The 20,078-nt window shown below is 43.3% G+C and overlaps 1 long non-coding RNA gene across 1 annotated transcript in view; it reads right to left on the reverse strand.

Moving 5' to 3' along the window:
- LOC136790317 (uncharacterized) overlaps positions 1-18,126 on the reverse strand; it is a 30,904-nt gene extending 12,778 nt beyond the window's left edge. Inside the window, exons 1-2 of the long non-coding RNA XR_010829974.1 lie at positions 16,922-18,126; positions 11,253-11,533 (exon numbers count right to left, since the gene is read on the reverse strand). This is a non-coding gene — a long non-coding RNA (uncharacterized lncRNA). The remainder of the gene's footprint in view (positions 1-11,252; positions 11,534-16,921) is intronic.
- Positions 18,127-20,078: the final 1,952 nt, after the last annotated feature.

A 20,078-nucleotide genomic window follows, 5' to 3' on the forward strand; every position in this document is an offset into this window, starting at 1 on the left:
GGCTGTTAGCAAACAAGTTATTCTTGAAGCTGGGAAGAATAAAAAGCCTTGCCTAGAAAGTGTAACTTGTAATTTACTCCCTTAGACAAAGCCAAATTCCTTAGGAAATCAGAGCCATGAGTTCTAAGTTGTTCAGAAGTGAAAGGGTCCAGGAGAAAAACCTTTCCCTCTAGAGGAGAGAGTCCATACTAACCCAGAATCTTACACAGACATGTACTTACAGCATACAATAATAGTCTTAAAATATAAACATCTGGGAATTTTACAGTGAACAGAACTTAATGGGATATTAAGCTGGGTGTTTTGGCTGTGGTCTTAAGTCATTTCATGAGAAGAATTCAGATCCATCCCCTAAAACTTTGTGATTTAGGTGATTTTGCTCTAATGGACTGGATTACCACTTCATGATCCACTGGGATTTCTCATTCTTTTAAGATGGTCACCACAGCACAGCGCTAAGAAAATTATTTATTATTTGACAGTGATGCAGAACGTGCCCCAAGAGACCAATACTGGCACGGGGATAACAGGTCTGACTCCCATCAGCCTGAGGTGTGGGAGTTCCCGGGACCACTTCCAGCCCAGACCTCCTGCTCACAGTGTGAACGTTAAGGCTGACACAGTTCCAGAGTCTAACCTGAAAAGGAGTTTTTAAAAGACTATAATTACGTTTGTTCAGCCTTGCAAAGCCATTGTGAAAATTAACCGGGCCAGGCAAAAGTCTGCTCAAACCACACTCACAGACAGAACAGTGACAGTAAAAGACTAGAGAAGGAAAGGGAGATACCTACTCCTCAAAAATAAACAACGACAAAACAGCAAATCACTGCCTACGTAGCATAAGCATGTAAGACTTCCATGAGACCGTTCATTTTCCCTCAGATTTTGACAAGAGTATGATAAACCGTTAACTTTCACTTCTTGAGCCATGTTAAAGTCAACCTCCCCTTCTGAACAGGAAAATAATGCTCCCCCAGCAACACTGAGCTCCACATAAGGAGTCAAGTGCTTTTCAGTTGTCATTCCCACACTAAAAAGCTTGTAACTCATGCGAAGATCGCAAGAAACAGCAAACTCCTGCACAGGAGCATCCACGAAACAAAACGGAGAGCAGTCAAGAATCGTGTTTTGCAGAATAAGAGTACCCAGAAAAGAGGCAGGTTTTGTTTGGCTCTTAAAAGACCATCTGCAAAAATTACCACAAACCAAAACCTACCCTCTGTGTTGTACCGATACCCCTCTGAACGGTTTTACTGTCCTACACTGAAGGTTTTCCCGCTCCATCTAACAGCAGCTGGTCCTGCCCTAAGGTTATACTTCAGGTCTCTGGTACTGGAGGGCAGAAGAGACTGGAGCTACACCTGCCAGCAGCGCTGCCCCGCTGCGCTCTGCAGCCATGGACAAACAGCTTCTTCTTACCCAGCTCTGCCGAGGAAGAAGTTTCTGTTTCCAGACCCTCCTTCCCCCCCTCATGCCTCCACCACCATCCTCTGTTCAGTAGGCAGAGCAAGTAGCCACCAAACAGCAGTTCTACAAGGGCACATTATCACGCCTGTTTGCAAAAGCCAGCCAGAGAACCGCTCGTGTGCAACTCTGAAAGACTGGTGAAAGCCCTCATCTCCTCTACCAGCATCTTCTACTTCTGGAAAAAGGAGATCTCTCTACAGCCTGGAGTCCTCTGTGGTCAGAAGAGTCCAATTACAAGGTAGACATGCTCAGAAAAATAAAGAAGTAGTGACTTTCATTGGAAATCATGCTCTAAAAATCCCTTTGCACTTTTTAAATCTCTCTCCCGTAAGATGATTCATCTCACCACAAAACTCCTTTTTCATTTTAAAATTTATTCATCAATCCTCCCACTAAAAGCTGGAAGAAAGTTTTCCGTAAAAAGCTTTTTTTTTGTCATAATATTCTTTTCACAGAAAAGATCTCATTTTTGTTAAAAATGACAAGTTTGGGGGCTAAAGCAAACACGCACAACCCACCGGGATGGAAACCCAGTGAATCAGAGAAGAAAAAGCAACCAGCTACCAGCAAGAGTGGTTTTACTGATTACAGCCACTCCGCTCTTGACCTCTCAGCTCTGATCCTAGAGGACAGCCTACGAATGACCTCCAAAAAGATCAGCAAGAAAACTAAAACTTCTTCACACATTGGTTGCAGAAGACATAGAGATACCATTTATGTCTCTCTGAACTTCCTGTAAAGCCTCGCAGAGCCAACCTGCCTAGATAGCTGGCTCTTTCCCTCTTCCCAAAGTCTAATCACCTCACCATTTCTCCTACTTCACATCTCAGTTACTACATCAACCACCTTAGATTCACTAACATTAAAAAAAAAGGGTAAACCTAGTTGTCTTCCAAATGGTACTTTGCCTGAAGCTTGCTATTTCTAGATCTGCTTCAAAAAAAGGTGTTTTTTGTTTGTTTTTAACCCTTCCCAGAATCTATGCTGCTGTCCACCACCAACACCAGCTGTATAAGCCCATACTGGTACGAGATATTCCCTCTCCCCAGAATTTAACGTCAAATCAAGGTCTTAAAGCTTTCATCTAAAAAACAATCAAAAAAAAAAATCCCCCAAAGCAAAAGCAGACCCATCAGTCTGGGGATCCTGACTGTGCTCAGCAACTCTTGAGATAAAACTAGCCAGCTAAGGGATCTCCACCGAGATTTGCATACATCTGCTACCTTTTTAGACTTGGATGCCACAGACCAGCCAGTTACAAGGCCTAGTTACTAATTCCATTCTTGGGACACTCACCTACTCTGTTTCTCAGCATCAGTACGCTGGGTAAAGGTGTAAGCACAGGACAAGACAAGAGAAGGTGCTGCTCCCACTGACAAATATTTACATTAAGCCAGAGCATTTCACACTTATACCTCTAGGTATCTCTGGCTAAATACTTCTGTCAGAAATAGGTCTGCTGGTCACCTGATTAATAGCGCATTAACTCCACAATCTCTCTTCCATGCACCAGGACACCTAGTTAAGTAAGTCAGGCTGAATTAATTTCTGTTTCCATGAACATTGACTATTTTACTTATTTAGCTTCAGTGCTGAGCACAGAACTTCCAGCAAACCTTGTACACGAAGAACAGCCTTCCCTTGCCTTGTGCATTGAGGGCACATTAGGCAATCCTAAGGAACTAAGCAGGAAAACAACACTGCTGATTTTTGTTTTGTTTTCCTCTATCTTTCCCCATCTCCCTCCCAGCCCAAAATGCGAGCCGCAGGCATGATGCATCTGGCAGGGCAATTGTGGTCTGCAGTTCATGTGGATGACTTCAAACCAGGACTCATGAGGTTGTATCAGGGGGAAGGAAGAAGGAAAAAAAATTTAAAAAAAAAATATCACATGGACTTGGAACGTAAGCTGCAGATGAAAGGTTATCCTTCCCTATTTGTTATCGTGTTCCTTCAAGGGACCCTGACATTCAGTTTTTGGCCAGAAAACTCCCCAAGCTTAATTTTAGTGAACTCGTAAAACAGGGCCCTAGGGATTATACAATACTCGGTGCAACCTCTAAAAAGCATGAATGACTAACACAAAATGACAAATGAAAGGAAATTCCACCTACACTGTCTTCTTGTGACCAAATATTCCAGCTTGAAGGTTAAGTAATATCCCAAGCAGACCTGAGCTCTGGGCAAACGCTGTGACAGAGACATCATTTTCTTCCTGATCTTACTTCACTTGTTTTTAATCACTTTTGTTTCTAACAGAATCTGGGTCAAGAAAGGGGTCTGCATTGAATCTCACTAAGGTAACTCGTTGGTTTCACAGTTCAGATACAAACTACAAAGTATCACTTGGATCCCAATTCATTTATTGATAACTTTACTATCAAACCAGTTTGAAAGGGAGAGCCCTAGAACTCTTCAAGATACTTTTGTAATAACTCTTCTTAAAAAAACCAAAGTCCCCCAAATAACCTTTAAATGCAGAGCTCTTTTTACATGCAAACTCCACCATAAATATTGTTCTTGAACCAAGAACCAAAACCAGAGATCTCTTGAACTTCTACCACGAATCATTACGGAGCAGAAGGCAGCCACAGTATGCCACACACCCCTGAGATATTCTGGGGAGCTGTGAGAGAAGCAAGATTCAGAAGGTCCTAGGATTAGCGTTCTGGTTTTCCAGCTCAAAACACAAGCAGCCATCACTAGCTTGCTTCCTGTGCTCTTCGTTCAGGGTTCACCATCAGTTATGTGATGCTGGGGATAGACAGCTACAGGAGTTCTTGTAAACCCTGGGGCATGAAGTGGCTCTCTGTGGGCTTCCACTGTTGTTTTTGGCAACAAATGTCAAAATGGCACAAAGTCACCCAGGCTGGGCCCTATGCTAGAGAGATATCAATGTCAGCCCAAGAGATCTGGGCAACATGGAATACGTTTACTGTACACTCGTACATCCCCTACAACACAACTAGTGAGACAGAAGCAAGTGTTCATCAGGATATATCCACCAGCCACTGAGTTGCATGTTGTGTACTTTTCCTCTGGATCTAGGACTCAAACTGATTATTTTCTTGGCCTCAAAATGCTTCAACTTTGTTCAGCTGAAATCATCTCATGCAAATCTACAGTTCTTCATATTTCCTACCCACAGGTGGGTCAAAAAATTGATCTTGCTTTAAAAGAAACTTTATTGGGTTTTATTGACATTTTACTGGAAACTTTTCATTTTGAACAATTATTTACACACTCATTTTTGAAAGTCTATCTTGTCCTGCAAATACACGCACTCCCCCAAATATATAAATATTTAAGTGGAATCTGACCTTATCTATCCATTGTTTCAGCTACTAGAGCAAAGCCTGACTGAGAAGTTAGCTGAACAGTCATTACAAGAAAAAAGGCTCTTTGCTAGACAACAACTAGAGAGGAAGCAGCTTCACAAGCACCGAGGGCGCTTCCGATACAAACTGGGTGAAGAACACAATGGGCAGATCCTCGTCACAACCATTTTCCAACATTTCAAAATTCTTAGCATAGTCTAATGACTGGTAGGGCAAGGATTTTATTTGCTGATGAACCTCAAATGCCTAAGCTTATAAATAGGAAATTACCTACAAGCACTCCAGGTCTACAGAGAGGAAGGAGATGAGAAAATTGCTACAAATTACACCAGTGCTACTATGAGTGCATCACTTTGTTACAGCAGGCTGGGGAAAAAGCATCTGCATTGTCAAGGAAGAGCCTGCTTCTGGGAACTGTCTCTGCGCGACGTTGTGTCAGGGTGCAGGCTGAGGTACTGGTGCTCTCCAGGTACTTTCTCACTCAGAAAAAACAGAACAATGCTACCCCAGAAGGATAGGAGGATCACGCCCCAGTCTGTAATAGGTAAGAGTGAAGATTCAAAGACCAAAAATCACACTTCTTGGGGAGCACTGAAACCACCTTTGACAGGGGAGCACTCACCAGGGCTTCCCTGCACTGTAGCAAAAGCCAGAGAGGAGCAGCAGCTGCATGCTGCATGGGTTTGCTGTGTCCACTGGCACGCGGTACCCCTGGCACAGCCAGCACAGGGACCCCCTGTACAACAGCTTCGTGGAATCACAGAATCATTAAGGTTGGAAAAGCCCTCCAAGATCATCTGGTCCAACCATCTCCCTACCACCACTCTCACTCACTAAACCACAGCCCTAAGCACATCCAACCTTTCTTGAACACCCCCAGGGACGGTGACTTCACCGCTTCCCTGAGCAACCCGCCCCAACGCCTGACTGCTCTTTCCGAGCTTCGTGCTGTGCCAGTGTGTTAGACATTACTGCTGTTTTTCTTAAGAAGGCAAAGTATTTGAGAGTCACTCTGAAATTGTTCTGAACTCCTGGGAAGAATTTTATCTTTGTTAACCTGCCACCTGCACAGCGCAGGTATAACAACCCAGCTACCCCCAGACAGGAAAGGAAGCGAGGCAGTATTTTCCGGAGGATGGTTCCTCTTTAGGCACCTCAGCAGAAGAGCCAGACCCTCCACAACTCGCAGCATCCTGGTGCTCTAGCTGATAATGGCTTTTACAGCAAGGAAGTCCTCGGCTTTTGCTTGAAAAATACTGCTGCAAATGACACAGCAGAGAGAGCCAACAATAGTCCTCTGGGGACGTGCTGCCTACTGAACGCTGATGAAAATCCATCTGCCTGCATCCAGCACGGCCAGCTCTTTTTTCAATGAACGCTCTTCACTTAGCCAGAGAATGCGATAGGTGTGAAGGATGCCCTTCCTTCCAGGCCTTTCCTTCTATGCTTGGGCAAAAACCATAAGCAGACTTATTTAAGAAAAAAAGCTAATGGAAGCTATGCATCAACCGCAGCTCACCCAGGCTAACAGCCAAATGACTCTGTTTACTGTAACCTCTATGCCCAGAGAAGTTGCTTTTGTTCTTAAAATAGCATCAGTCACTGCAGAGTGGAGATGCAAGGAAATGGAAGACTACATATACGTATAGATTGTCACAGATCCTGGGGTTTGTACGTAATATACGTTTTAATTATACTTTTAATTGATTAGCATATTACTGTACTGCAGCTTCTGTAGATCAATGAATATATCAATATTAGGTGTTAAATAAGAATATTAAAAGGCTCCTCTAATGCATAATTTACTTCGTGGCAAAAAATCTCTTCCTCTCAGATCATTACTACTGCAAATTTGGAACCTTATCTGAAAGGGTTTCCCTAATGCATTTCCTAGAAATTAAATTATTCATACAAATATGATTTACATTATGATTTTTTAATTTGAGTTGAGTAGCACTGTGGGAATGTGCTATTTTCTTAACTGAATGAGAAGGAAAACTTCAGGGGAACACAGAAAGCTCTGAGTTAGAACGTATTTATTTTGATTTTGTTATTTGTATCCTGGTAACAGCACCAAAGTCCCAGCCCAGGCCAGGACCTCATGGGCCGGAAACTCTGCAGAGCCATCGTAAGAAAAAGGTCTCTGGCATAAAACAGCTTGTAAAATAAACATGATGGAAAAAGGGGAGGCAAGACATTGAGTATCATCATCCCCACTTTGAAGAACAGGGATGGAGATGTAGGCTGCTGCGAGGCACGATGACCTAAGCCAAGTGGTCTGAACGATGGCAGGAAAATGGAACTGGACTCCATTAAACCTTTAATAAGATATGATCATAGCTTACAAACGGAGTGTTTCAGGTACTAAAGGTCTCATTGATCTGGTGGAAAAGCCATGACAAGATCTAATGGCCAGATGCCAAAGCCAGGCAAATTCAAAGACACGAGGGTGACCGCTTCTAAAAACGGAAAGCAGGCCATTAGCTGCTACACCAGAACATCAGGACACGGTGACTTCTCTACCTCCTGGAGGCATTGAAACAGAGCTGAACGTCTACCTAAAAAGGCAGAGATGCCATACACCCTGCAAGCTGCAGGCCTCCTGCAAGAATCGCTACTCATATTGCACAGTCTGTGGTCATATTCAGTGTCAAACTCTTCTGGCTTTAACTGAGTCAAGAGCAAGGTCTTGATCTCCTCCAACCTTGGATCTCAGCTACTTCATCTCAGAGATCGCATAACCACTGAAAAGACACCAGAAGCTAGATGACAGAAAGGTGCCATCAACAGCCACAGGTGTGAAACCACAGTGTGGAAAAGGAAGCAGGAAGCAGGAAAGAGCGCAGGGGTCTATCTGTGAAAAACATTAGGCTAGTAGAACTTGACATTTCTAATACTGACAGCTGCTGACAAAAAAAAAAAAAAGCAAACAAACAAAACAAAACAAAACAAAAAAACACATGTAACCCACATTCCCTTCCTATGAGGTGGGAAGGAAGGAATTCCCTGTGCCATTCCCTGATTTTAAATTGTGAAGAAGGGAAAGGTCTGCAACAGCCCAGCACAGGTCTTGGGAATTCAAGACTGAAGTACAAATGAGGAATTAGCAGATGCAATCCATGTAAGTGGCAAATGATTTAAGCCTGCCTTACATATGGAACGGAGATGCCCACAGCGGGTCCCCAAACACTGTCAGGCAGTTCAATAAGCAAAACAATGTCCAGGGGAAAAATCCTGGCTTCAAGAAATTCAACAGGGGAGCTGCCATAGCAGCACAGTGTTCCCTCCCCATTTCCCTCCCAGAGGAATCACAAACCTGTTGCGTGACCTTGAACAGCCCTTTGCTGCCCCAGGTCTCTCCGTCAGCCTCTGCACGCCTTGGGGAGCATCGTGTGACTCTTGCTCTACATATGTGCAGTGCCTAGCATAGCAGGGCAAGAGGTCCTTGGCATTTCCAAAGTACAAATGCTGTGAGTAATACTATTCACAGACCAATCCTACTCCAGTAATCAGTCACTCGCCTCACTGTTCTACACAAATCCTGCTTTGGGAACAAAACTCACAGCAGTGCTGTACCAGAAAGACCTCCTCACATGCTGGTGACAGGTGTTGATCTCTTCTTTGTGCTGAACAGGGAACAACGTAACACCTCATGTGGTCTTCCATTACGCCACCCAACTCACAGGCATTGCATTCACAGAGTTTGGCCTCAAAACGGACAAGTTTCCTGCCCTATACAGAGCCCTTTTTTAAAGTAACTGTTGAGACACTAGAGGAAGGAGGGAAAAATAATATTGTAATAAGCAAAAAAACAATGTTGCAGATTGATTTGAGATCCAGCTTCCCATTAAATAGAAGCTTAGATACTTCCATTACAATAATATCACCACCTCAAAGGAAGTTTAAAAAAAAAGCACACACCAAAGCCTTGTCCTTTTTATCTGTCTCTATTATAACTGACCTTATTGGCAGAGAGAAATTACCTGCAAATGGCTTCGTGACCTGCCATTCATGCAGCCCACAGGAAAAAAGAGCGTGTAGTTTCTTTCAATACAAGGTTTTGAAAAGAGCTGGTCTTAAAATATTGAGAGTTAACTTTCCACTCCAGTACCTTGCAGCTCAGCTCTAAATAATGGCCACCAAACAGGAACAGGCGGGGAAGAAGAAACAAGTTTTAATTAGCTGTACAGTGAGGGTCTTTGTCCCACAGATAGATTTGATTATACTGCTGATAACCTTCTCAAGGCTTGTTATCACATTACACTACGCCATTCTTCTGAGCTGAAGAAATTTTCCACACACCCCAACTAGACGTAGCAGCACTGAAAGAATAATGTCAGAAGTCCCTTCCAGATATTTTGGTGGGATTTTTCTGTTTGACCGAGTTTGCTCAACTGGGATGGAGCCAGGAGAGCTCAGTGGAGCTTCAGAGCAGCGAGTGATATCAACACAAGCCTCTGCCAACTCCTTGCTTACTGCTTGTTTACAGGGCTTGTTTGTAAACCTCTTTCTGCTGTTTTCTTTACCCGGTACATGAAGTGCCTTAAATTAGCACCTGAAAATAGAATCTGATAGCAACAGTCCAACATACTCTGCATGAACTCAGAGAAGGAAGAAATTCCAGCACGGATATTACCAGACATGCTGTGACCATACCATCAACCTGCTATGATTACAAACCTCAAGCTTTCCACAGAACTGGGCAAGTTACGGAGGGGGAAAAAAAGAGGAAAAAGAATACAGCAACCTGTTCCCTCCATGGCCTCAGCCCTTCCACTACACTGTTGTGCACTTGTGAAAAATGTGCCTATCACTGTGCTTCACTCCCCATTGCTGCCGGCTCTCACATAGCACCAGGCAAGGAGAAAAATCAGAAAAGTGACATTGGAAAAAGAAAGGTTTTGGATCCAGCAGAAGGCTTTTGGTATGAAGACAAGTGATCCCGGAAATGAGCATACGCAACTTAGATCATTCATTTCCAGTTGCGGCACCAGCCAAGAACGAAGCCTTCCTGCTGTACTCAGATAAGTAGCTCTAATTTAGTAGGGCTCAGACAGCAGTCGTAAACAGCAGGATTCCTCCTCCCCTTCCAAAGCAGGGAAACCAGAAACCCCTTCACAAACTGTCTCCCTATAGGATACAGTAGATGTGATGCTCGTAGTCCATGCACTGAGGGATTAGTTCTAGCCCACAGCAGGACAGTTAAGCACAGGATCAAGCACTTCCATCTCTTCCTTTCACTACTACTAGGGTAGCTGGAGCCCTCAACGTGCTTGCGAGGGGGCTGGCTCCAGCATTTATGTCCTATCTGCTATAAAACTGATGGATGACAGGCTGCAAAATCTGGTAGGTTAGGTGATGAGCAGAGAACGAGCTCATATATAACAATTAACAAAAAATAAATTGTCGATAATATAAACATATCCTGAAGCACAGATGTAAGAGTCATCTTGTGTTTATACCCATGGCTTCACCACTCCATTGCCCTTGCCATGTCCCTGTGGGAAGAGGACACCACCGGGCAGAAACATCCCCGGACAAAGCACATACTGCTCGTGCTGACAGGTGTTGGTGCCCACTCATGTTCCTGAGTGGGATACAGGGAAAACTGTTTTCTCTTCTGTCCTCAGTTTGTCCAGATATGGATGTTCAAAGAAAGGAATTTAAAAAAAAAATAAAATAAAATACATCTTTGACTTTTTTCTTCATAGTTTGTGACAAGTTCCGGCTGCTGTTTAGCCCCGTGGCAGCAGACCTGTCACCACTGACCTTCCCCATACACCTGTTACAAGTCCAGATCCTTGCTGGTTCGCATACCTCAGCAGGAAAGTTGGGCACAAGTTTCCTCTCCTGGTCTCACCTCCCTGCTGGACACACTCCTATCTGCAGGCTTCCCACCCCACACTGCAAATGGCTTTTTTGCTAGAATTTAGTGGGGCACAAGCTCTTTGAAGGGAGGGCCCTGGGCTGCTGAACCAGCGGGGTTAGCACATGCCCCTCTCTTGTAAGGGGTGACCAGGACAGTTCTTGTGGGGACAAAGACAACACCGTGCTCCTCTCAGCTGGACTCTTCCTCTTGGGCAATGTGATGCCACATCTCTAACGGATGCCTGCTAGGCACAGCCTGCTGCTGACTGAACCCTGCTATTGTAGATAATACAGGGTGGTCTAACCTCAACAGCTGTGAGGGCCGGATTTGGGTTTACAATTCCCCCCCTCCCGCCTTCCCCACCGTGAGTTGCATCCTGCCTCTCCCTCCCCAGCAGTGGCTAGCCCTCTCCCGCCCCTGCCACTGCAGCGACTGCCGAGAGCAGCTTTGGGGCCAGTCACACGCTGCCTGCAACAAGGTGCTGCCACGGACCACAGCCTGATGGAGGCCCCGATGCTGGAAGAAACACATGGACATCTGCCCCTCCACTGCTTCCCTCTCCTCCCAAACGCACACACCTCCTGTCAACAGCAGCAGTGTTTTGCCTTTGTGTCGGAGGACAAGCTCGGCGGCTGGAGGGTGCAGTCATTGCTCCGAACAGCTGTTCTCCATCTCTTCCAGGGAAGAAGCTGGTGGGCCGGATGGATCAGTGCAGCAGCCTGGAGCTGGCCTGCAGGCTGCCAGTAGGACCACACGTAACACTTCCAGCAGTTGCGGCAAGCTGCTAGCGTCTCTGATGGCTCCCGAGCAATGCGCTGCTGCCCCTTCCACCAGGGGGCTTGTTACGAGGTACTCGCATCTGTAACACACACATAACATCTAGTCAGCCTTTATAAATTAAACCTTTATAATAAAGTCTTGTTTTCGCAGCTATTCTGAAGCATGAGCCTTCTCTTTAGGAAGAGGTTTTAAAGTTTTTTCTTTTCATGCAGAGAAAAAAGGAATCATCTCCCCCTTTTTCCTGCCCTTGCCTTTCCATTAATTCTTCTGCACAGCTCTGTCCATTTGTGTTAATTATTCCCTCAGTCTTCCCCTCTTCCTGAAGAATTAAAAAAAAAAAAAAACGTGTTTTGGAAAAAAACATAGATTTGAGCAGAATTCAACAGAAAAGCACTAGTCTCACTCAGATCATTCAGTTCCTGAAGCATCAGTTTGAAGTTGCCCTCCTCAGACCTATTTCAACTCCTTAGAGCAGAACTAGTGATGGCAAGTCCCATCATTCATTTTCACCCCAGTGCTATGCATATTTATTAATTTCTTTTAATAGAAATTGCTGAGATGAAAAAGCAAAGCATGCAGCTAAGATCACAATTACAGCAAATAATTAACCACTCAGGATTCAATGTACCTCTCCGCAAATGTTCCTTTCATATTAAGGCCTTTGGCAAATTGAGAAGTATAGTAAATCATACAGAAAAATAAGCCTGGTCATTGAGAGGTGAGGGAGAGAGTATTCAGCTGAAGCGTAAATTCCAGTTTCAAACTGAAGAATACTTTCTCTCAGCCTTGTAACACCACACAACACTTTCAATAAAAATAAAAATAAAAATAAAAATAAAAATAAATCAACTGAAACACCCCAAAAAGACACCATTTTGCAACATCACCTGTTGAGTGGATCTTCAGGTACCAACAACATTCCAAGATATCTTTAGGGACTCTGAATTCACCTATAAGAACTATGAACAAACTCCCAAACTACACTCCAGCTCAAGGTGTGAACCCTCATTCATGGGAAAAGTTACCAGGAATTCTCAGACTATTAGGAAATATTAAAGCCAATACTCTGAAACTGTTTCCAGTTATAGCCCCACTTCCACTCTTGCAGAAAAGTTCACCATCTGATATAATTTTGGTTAAAGGAAAAGAGAGCATTTTTTAGACTACTTCTTAACTATATAAAGCACTTTAAGATACCTTCCTCTCTCTCTTTTGCTCCAGTCCCAGTGGTTTTGCCTTTGTTTGCATTGCTGATTGAGCCTTTCTAAGAGACACTTTGACCACTCATTCAGTGCTTCACCTTCTCCTTACTTGCAGGATCTTTCTCTCCCATGTCAGAGGATGCTGCTTTGGCCTTCAGAAGAGGTTTGCTAGAAACTAAAACAATTTAAAAATATAAGTGACTGTCAAGCGTTAGATTAATACCAGAGTACTGGAAATCAGAATGTTGTATTCTAATTAGTTGGCAGGTAGTTCATGATCATGATAAATTTCATACTCTAGTTGACACATTTTCAAATGTTAATGTCCTCTAGAGGAATAAACTGTGTTGTAATGACTGGAATAATGGCTTCTGAGGTGAGCATTCAGCTTATTACAGCTTCAAGTCCTGGCACTCAGTGTACATAGGCGTTAGGTTATACACTCTACAAAAAGGAAATAATTGTGACTGTATAATGCAAAAAGAAGAGGTTTGCAGAAAAGTAGTTGTGAAGAGGATCTGAATCATGGGGAGAACAACTTCCTTCGTCAGTGTGAAACAATAGCTAATCAAGTGCTGCGTATAACATAGCAGACGACCGCTCACAGGCATCCCAAGAGCCATGATGCTCTGGATAACTGCAGCAAGTTTCTCAGTGGTTGTACAGTTTAAGCTGAAACCAAGGTTTCCTGGTGAAAGGAAGCTGAGGCAGATCGCACTAAGAAACAACAAGGAAGAGGGAAGTTGCGCTGGAAATTTGTCCCCGTGGCAGCCAAGAAGGGATCCATTCAGAAGCAACAAGGTCTGTTTTAAGAATTGCCATTTTTAAAATGTAACAAAGCATTGGTGAACTCTTGTCTTGTGAACGACATGCTCCTTATAAGCAAGGGTTTTAACTCCAGTTTCCTTCTCCTCTAATGCTCCCACTGTCTTGCCCCGCAAACGTGTGAGCAGACAAATACTAAAACTTGAAAGAGCTTAAATATTTACACAAACCATAACAGAGCTGGTGCAGAACCAGCATAACATCCTAGACTTCTTTCCTTCAGGTACAGAATTCCCCTGCAAGTACTCTCTCAATATCCAAATCTTCTCATGCAAAGCCACACAGTATTATTCCCATCTAACTGTCTACTTGCCATTGCAAGTGGAATTAACCCTACTTGCATCCACTGATGATCCCACGGCCATGGATATATCCCACTGTCCTTTTAACAGCGACTTGTGTTTCGATGCCAAGGACACCACAGTGATTTATGTTTTCTTACGACAAGCAGAAGCATCTGCTGAGCAGCAGTTGTGGCCTTATTTGCTCAAGTATTGCATAATCCTACCTTTGCCCCTGGAACGTCGCTTTAAAAATGTCCTCTGTCAAAAGCCACTCTGCAATCAACATTGCTGACCATGTGTTATTAATTAAGTAATTTTACAAAATTAGAAATACAAATCACATTGTTTTCAACCAAAATAACGATCTACCAATTATTCTGCCAAAAGAAATGACTTGTAGCTTTTGGCAGGTCTTTTCCCTTTGGCCATTGTTTTCTTAGTTATTAACAAGGTTACAGTTGGTCCTTTTGATTAAAAAGTTTTTTGGCCAGAATCACTGCTATGGGAAAACAAAACCTGAAATTCAATATCCTTCTAGAATTCTTTTGAAATTTGATCTCAGCACCAACGAGAGAGGAAGGTGAGGGGCCACAGGGGACACATTTTGTAACTTTTTAATTTTCTTTCCAGCTCAAGAGTCTTAAAGATGAGACAAACAGGACTGCAAAGCAAAAAGAAAATGTTTTTTGTTCACTTGTCTCCTTGTAAAGGTACTCACTGAATTACTTAGGAGCTGACTGTAACATAAAACCTTTAAAAATACAAATTAGACTTATGGAATATACAAAACAGAATAAGGCTACATGAGTGAGCTGTATCTCCGCCGTTCTTTCTAAGTAGAACATCCACATAGTCCTAGAAGGTCCTTTCAGCCCCCCTAAAGGAAAGTAAAACTCAGGACAACAGAATCCGTAACCTTCTCAAATTAGAAAAGAATCTTTAAAGAATATGTATAGTGAACAAAGAAATGTTAGAATAAAATGATAATTTTTGGTGTGACCAAAAAAACAACACAACAGATTGTAACACAACTAGATTCCAAGACAAGATGTGACACTGCTAAGCATCTTTCTAAAAGCAATCTTTGTCCTTCAGAACTTAGTACCACAGGTGATATGGAAGCAGTTTTGCGTTAGAAAGATTACTTAGAAGGTAACATATATGCAACAGGGCACTGCTGTACTCCCTCTGGGGGAAAGCATAGTCGCTATCCTTTGGCAAAATTAAACTTCCATGCATTTACATTACAAGGGACCTACAGAAATAGGGACTGGCTTTACCCCATGCGTAATACTGCAAGAGATAACACATTACGTTTTGATAAGAAGTATCAGGAAAAAAAAAAAAAAGACCTGCACTCATCTTGTCACTTCAAAAGAGGCTATCAAAACAAGCTGGTGAACTATTCCTGTCATATTTGTGAGTCAACATCATGCAGAGAGTCACAAGTCTGCAGTAGCAGAAACAAACAAAAGAGTAGAGTATTTCCAGGTTGCTCTACGAAGTGGCTTTTGCCAGGTTCCTCAGATTGCATGTTTGAACAAGCACGTTAAGCACTTCAAGCTTGGAAGATTAAGGCTCGAGTATAATTGACTAAACAATTGCAGAAAATGGCACACTGGGGTGTCAGCCCTGCATATCAGCAGCACCAAAGGATCAAACATACCCCTCTCCATTGTTTTGCTTTCTTGCTCCATCAGAGAGAGCAAATATAGATAATGAACCCAAACAGCAACCATGTGAAAACATCACTTTCAAGAAAAGACAGACTAGATCTTTCACAAGATAGACAAACTGAAGAGTTTGGGATTTTTTTTTTCCTCTTTTGCACATCTCTGACATTTACGGTCAATGATTTAGACTAATTAAACATCTGGCCCTAAAAGGAACACGATGTTAGTTGCAGTTGGAGCTCTGGCAAACAGCACACCGCTGTGTGGAAGTGACTTCAGCAGCTTTCACATTTCAACCTTTGCGATATCCCAGCAAAAGTCACGGCACAGCTACTGCTGGCCATCTGCAGACTTCTCCCTCCCCCAGTCACGCAGCTAGGGTAAATGCCACCTCTTCTACTCCCACGTGGTGCTTTGCCTGGCATGGGGGCAAACAAAAAAAGGTTCTTATTCAAGAAACCCTTTTCCAGAGCCAGTTCACTTTATACTTGGAAAAAAAGCAAACAAACAAACAGAAAAACAAGCCCTTCAAAATTAGTGCTTCGAAGGGGGACATTGAAAAACAAAGCCTCCTTGAATGTTCCCATTTGACTATAGAGATAGCAAGGCTAAAATTAAGTTGTGGAGTAGTCTTGCTTGACCTTAGAAGAGAAAGATCATGCATTTCAAGACTTCTCGCTATTAGTAAGATTTATGGAATGCTGCATCAGTGACGCTCACAGAATGTGCATTACATTTGGCAAGAGGCCTGCAATCCAGCCACTTACTTCCATCGTGTATTATAATGCAGAAACAGAGTCACACCTGCAAAGCCTATGACAAATGACATTTCATTAACTTTGAAGACTGCTGGATCGTTTTCCCAGGCTACATGTGAGCCGGGCCATTATAGTCCTTTCAACAGCCCATCATGAAAAGAAAGTCAGTATAATGTCCCAAATATTTCAGGGAGTAAATACTTCTCAATTTGTTAATGATAAAGTTCTGTGTCAATTAGATGTAATGGGATAAAAGCCTATCATTAGAGATCCTAGGCCACACAAATTTAGAATGGTATTTCCCACTGCTTGCTGTGTCACTTCCCTACCACCCTTTCTCCCTCTTTTACTTATTTAATTCTTTACTGTTTCAAGTGCCTAGCAGAGTGGTCCAGTACATTTCACACAACCCGCTTTCATGTCAAACAATCTTTCCAGGTATTTTAATTTCATTCCCTTGATGATTTCATGGGATCAACAAATCAAACTGCGAGGTTTTACAAACATGAAATGTCAACAGAAGAACATAGGATATAACACCTCGGCTGCCTTCTTTCCAGATAGAAGGATTCTCTTCTCCCCACCCTCCCTTAGCTTGGTTACAGCAACCAAACCCTACTTAAATCATACACGTTACAGATGTATTAGGACACCAATCCGTGCTGCTGATAGAGCAGGGCTTACAAAACAGCTCCTTGTACAGCACACGCCAGCGCTTTGCTCACCGTGACTTCTGTTCCCTGGAGTAACAGCACTTCTCTCTGCACCAGTGGAAGGAGAGGTGGGGATTACTCACATGTATAAAGCTAAGCACATTTTTAACAGCTTTACTACACCAGGGCTCAGGACTTCAGACAACACGGCTTCCATGTGAAATTTAATACAGCTAAGGCCTGCAACTGGATCCCACTAGTGTGTGAGGTGCTGTGGGCAACAGATCCGTGGGGTAATTCAGCCCCCGAGGGCATTAGCTGCGTCCCAGTGGCCTCACAAAAATCTTGGGAGCAGGACAGCATTTGCCCCAGCTCTCTGGTTGCTTCTCCAGGCTGTTTCAGAGGACCTCACAAACACAGGGGGAAAGTCCTGTGCTATTCCTGGCACAAGGAGAGAAATATTTGCCATCAACAGGCAGGTCCCCCTTCTGCCTGGCCAGAAGAGCTGCACACAGAGCGACAGCCTTGCTCTCCATGTGACTGGTCCATCAGTCTCCACTCCAGCTTATCCTGAGGGAGTCACCAGAACATCATGATTCCTCACAACAGAGTTAAACTGTAACTTCTGAAAAATACCAAGGTACACACAGATCACAGCTTATACAGATCACAGAGGGAAAACACCTGCACATCCTCCCTCAGAATCAGGGCCGGCCCTCTACACAATCTCGTTATACTTCTAGTTGCCAGAGCCACCTTCTTGCTCTGAGCCTTGCTCAGCCACGGAGGAATTCAATCGGGATTAAGCAACAAGAGCTGCAAAGTCTTAGAGCTGCGAGATCTCTGTCAGTGTTTGCTGGCTTCTCGAGGAATCAGACTGGCAACATTTGTAAGTGTACTGAAAAACTACACCTAGTTTGAAAGCAAACAGTACACACACACAAAAATGCACCGATTAGTATTGTTCTTCCTACTGCTGCACTTCACTTCCAGAGCTACAACCTCCGGAGCCAACTGGGGACCTACCTCTTAGGAGCACTTTAATCACAAAAATGCAAATGAGCTCAACAAAACGCAAAGCACCCATGAAGAGAAATAAAGAATCTCAGGTGGGAGTGTGGCAACACCACGCTGCTGTTCTCTAAGGAAAGCAAACTCCATGGGTAAAAGCACAGTTCGGCTATTGTAAACATGCCAAGAAAGTCCCATCCCGTAGTGTTCAGTACAGGAAGAAACACCTGAAGGAAGCCTGTCATGTCCAGCTGGCCTGTAATAATTAGTTCCTATTGTGTGATCCACTTAGAACAGCGTATGCTATTTTGGATTGATTCAGAAGCTGCTGAATCAAACACCACCACGATGATCTAAACCAGGTATTGACTGATTTGTGTCAGCATCCTGTTACATTGAAACTTATTATGGCAGGTTTCATCCATTTATTTTTCCTGTTTAGGAGGTTACGTTTGTATGTGTCTATATTACTATTGTATTTCAGCTACATACCCTACAGTAAATAATCTTAATGATCAAATGACAGGCTTCATCTCTCTCTGAGCAGAGTTCATCTGATTTATTAAAGTGACACTAGACATTTACTCAAGGAGTAAACAGAACTGACATTATAGGATGATCTCTGAGGGGAACACTCCAGGGTAAATACTGAGGAGAAGTAGTGGCTACGCATTCCGTTCCTTTGTATTTCTTGGCTAATTCTTTACTTTCTTCTTTTTAATCTCCCTATTAGTATTACAACATTATTTGTGATCTTTAGGCAACAGCCTCTGAAAGCGAGCCATGGTCAGTCTTTACAGAAAAGCAAGAATTGCTTTAATCCGGAGAAAAATCTGGAGAAGCCCAGGGACTTCTCGTCTGCAATACAGTCTTCTCAGGGAAACTGAATACCACCAACTCCACCGTGGGGTTCCCCACCTTGACATGCAGGAGTCATTGAGCTCTGGTCAAATCTCTGCACCTCATCTCTAGTGACACTACTTGACAACAGCAGTGCTGTCCTTCACCCCCAGTCCCCAGAAACATCACCCACATTTACCTTTTCTCATTAGGATCATGGTTTTGTAGCTGTTAAAAAAAAGCAAAGGGAAGCAGAAGAAAAGAAAGAAGAGGAACTATGTATCTGCAAGAGGATAACACTGGAAGATTTATCTTAAGAGCAGTGTTTTCTCTTACAACATACAGATAAAATGACACATGGATTGGAATGGCTCAGCCCAGCAAACCTGTCCCCCCTGTGAATGGCAGTAAGAAGCTGATTTGCTCACTCTGGGTAGCCAATTAAATTAAACTATAAGATAACTGTTCTGTCATTTGCACAGAAGAAAAGCACATCCTTCAAGTTTAGGACAACAAAATAGCCTGTTTCAAGACATGGCTCTGGTGACCATCCATCCCCACCTGTGTCAGTGCAGAAAACAAACCTTCCCAACGTACCGGAAGGACGAACTATTACGACAATAAGTAATTTGTAAGTTGGATACAAGATTTCACATTCAGAAGTAAATGGAAAAAAATCCTCTGAGATCCTGAAAGTCACACTCGTGGGCACAAAATGTTTTCAGTGCTCAGACTTCTGCAACCAAAATCAGCAGAAAAGGAACTGTGTTACTGTCATTTTTCAAATCACAACCAAGAGCCCAATGCAGTAACATGCATCTGAAGAGCAGAAACAAAATGTCAGCAGAGTGCCACTAGGGGCTTCTCCACAGTTCTCAGCTGGACACATAAGTCCTCTGATGGTCTGGTGACTGCTAGGGAGAAGACATCCCCTCAGAGGAGGAAACAATATCCACTGACATTACAGAAGGCCAGGTTAGGCAAGCAGTAGTAACACCTGCAAGGCAACTCTAGGTGGTCTACCAGCAAGCAAGCATTACCTCCTCTCACACCTTTTTTTGACAGATGTTTTGACAGTCCTTGAACAAAGCTGAAGCAGGGCCAAACAGCTCTCATTCCCTCAAAAAGGAAGTGCTTCTAACTTGTGCACAGTGAAGGAGAGAAGTTTGTAATGGACACCACTCAGATTACAGAAATTAAGAAATGCAGCGTAAATGAGACGTATCACTAAGGAAAATCCTTGCCTTGGCTACACCAGCCAACACAAGGATAAAGCCTGGATTACCTTGCTTGAAATCTCTCATTAAAACAAAAGTTTAGAAGAGCTCTGTCATGATACCAGTAACAGTGAAGCTGCCATAGCAGAAAGGCCACCTCT

Source organism: Anser cygnoides, chromosome 3 (genome assembly GCF_040182565.1).
Source record: "Anser cygnoides isolate HZ-2024a breed goose chromosome 3, Taihu_goose_T2T_genome, whole genome shotgun sequence".
Lineage (NCBI taxonomy): Eukaryota > Metazoa > Chordata > Aves > Anseriformes > Anatidae > Anser > Anser cygnoides.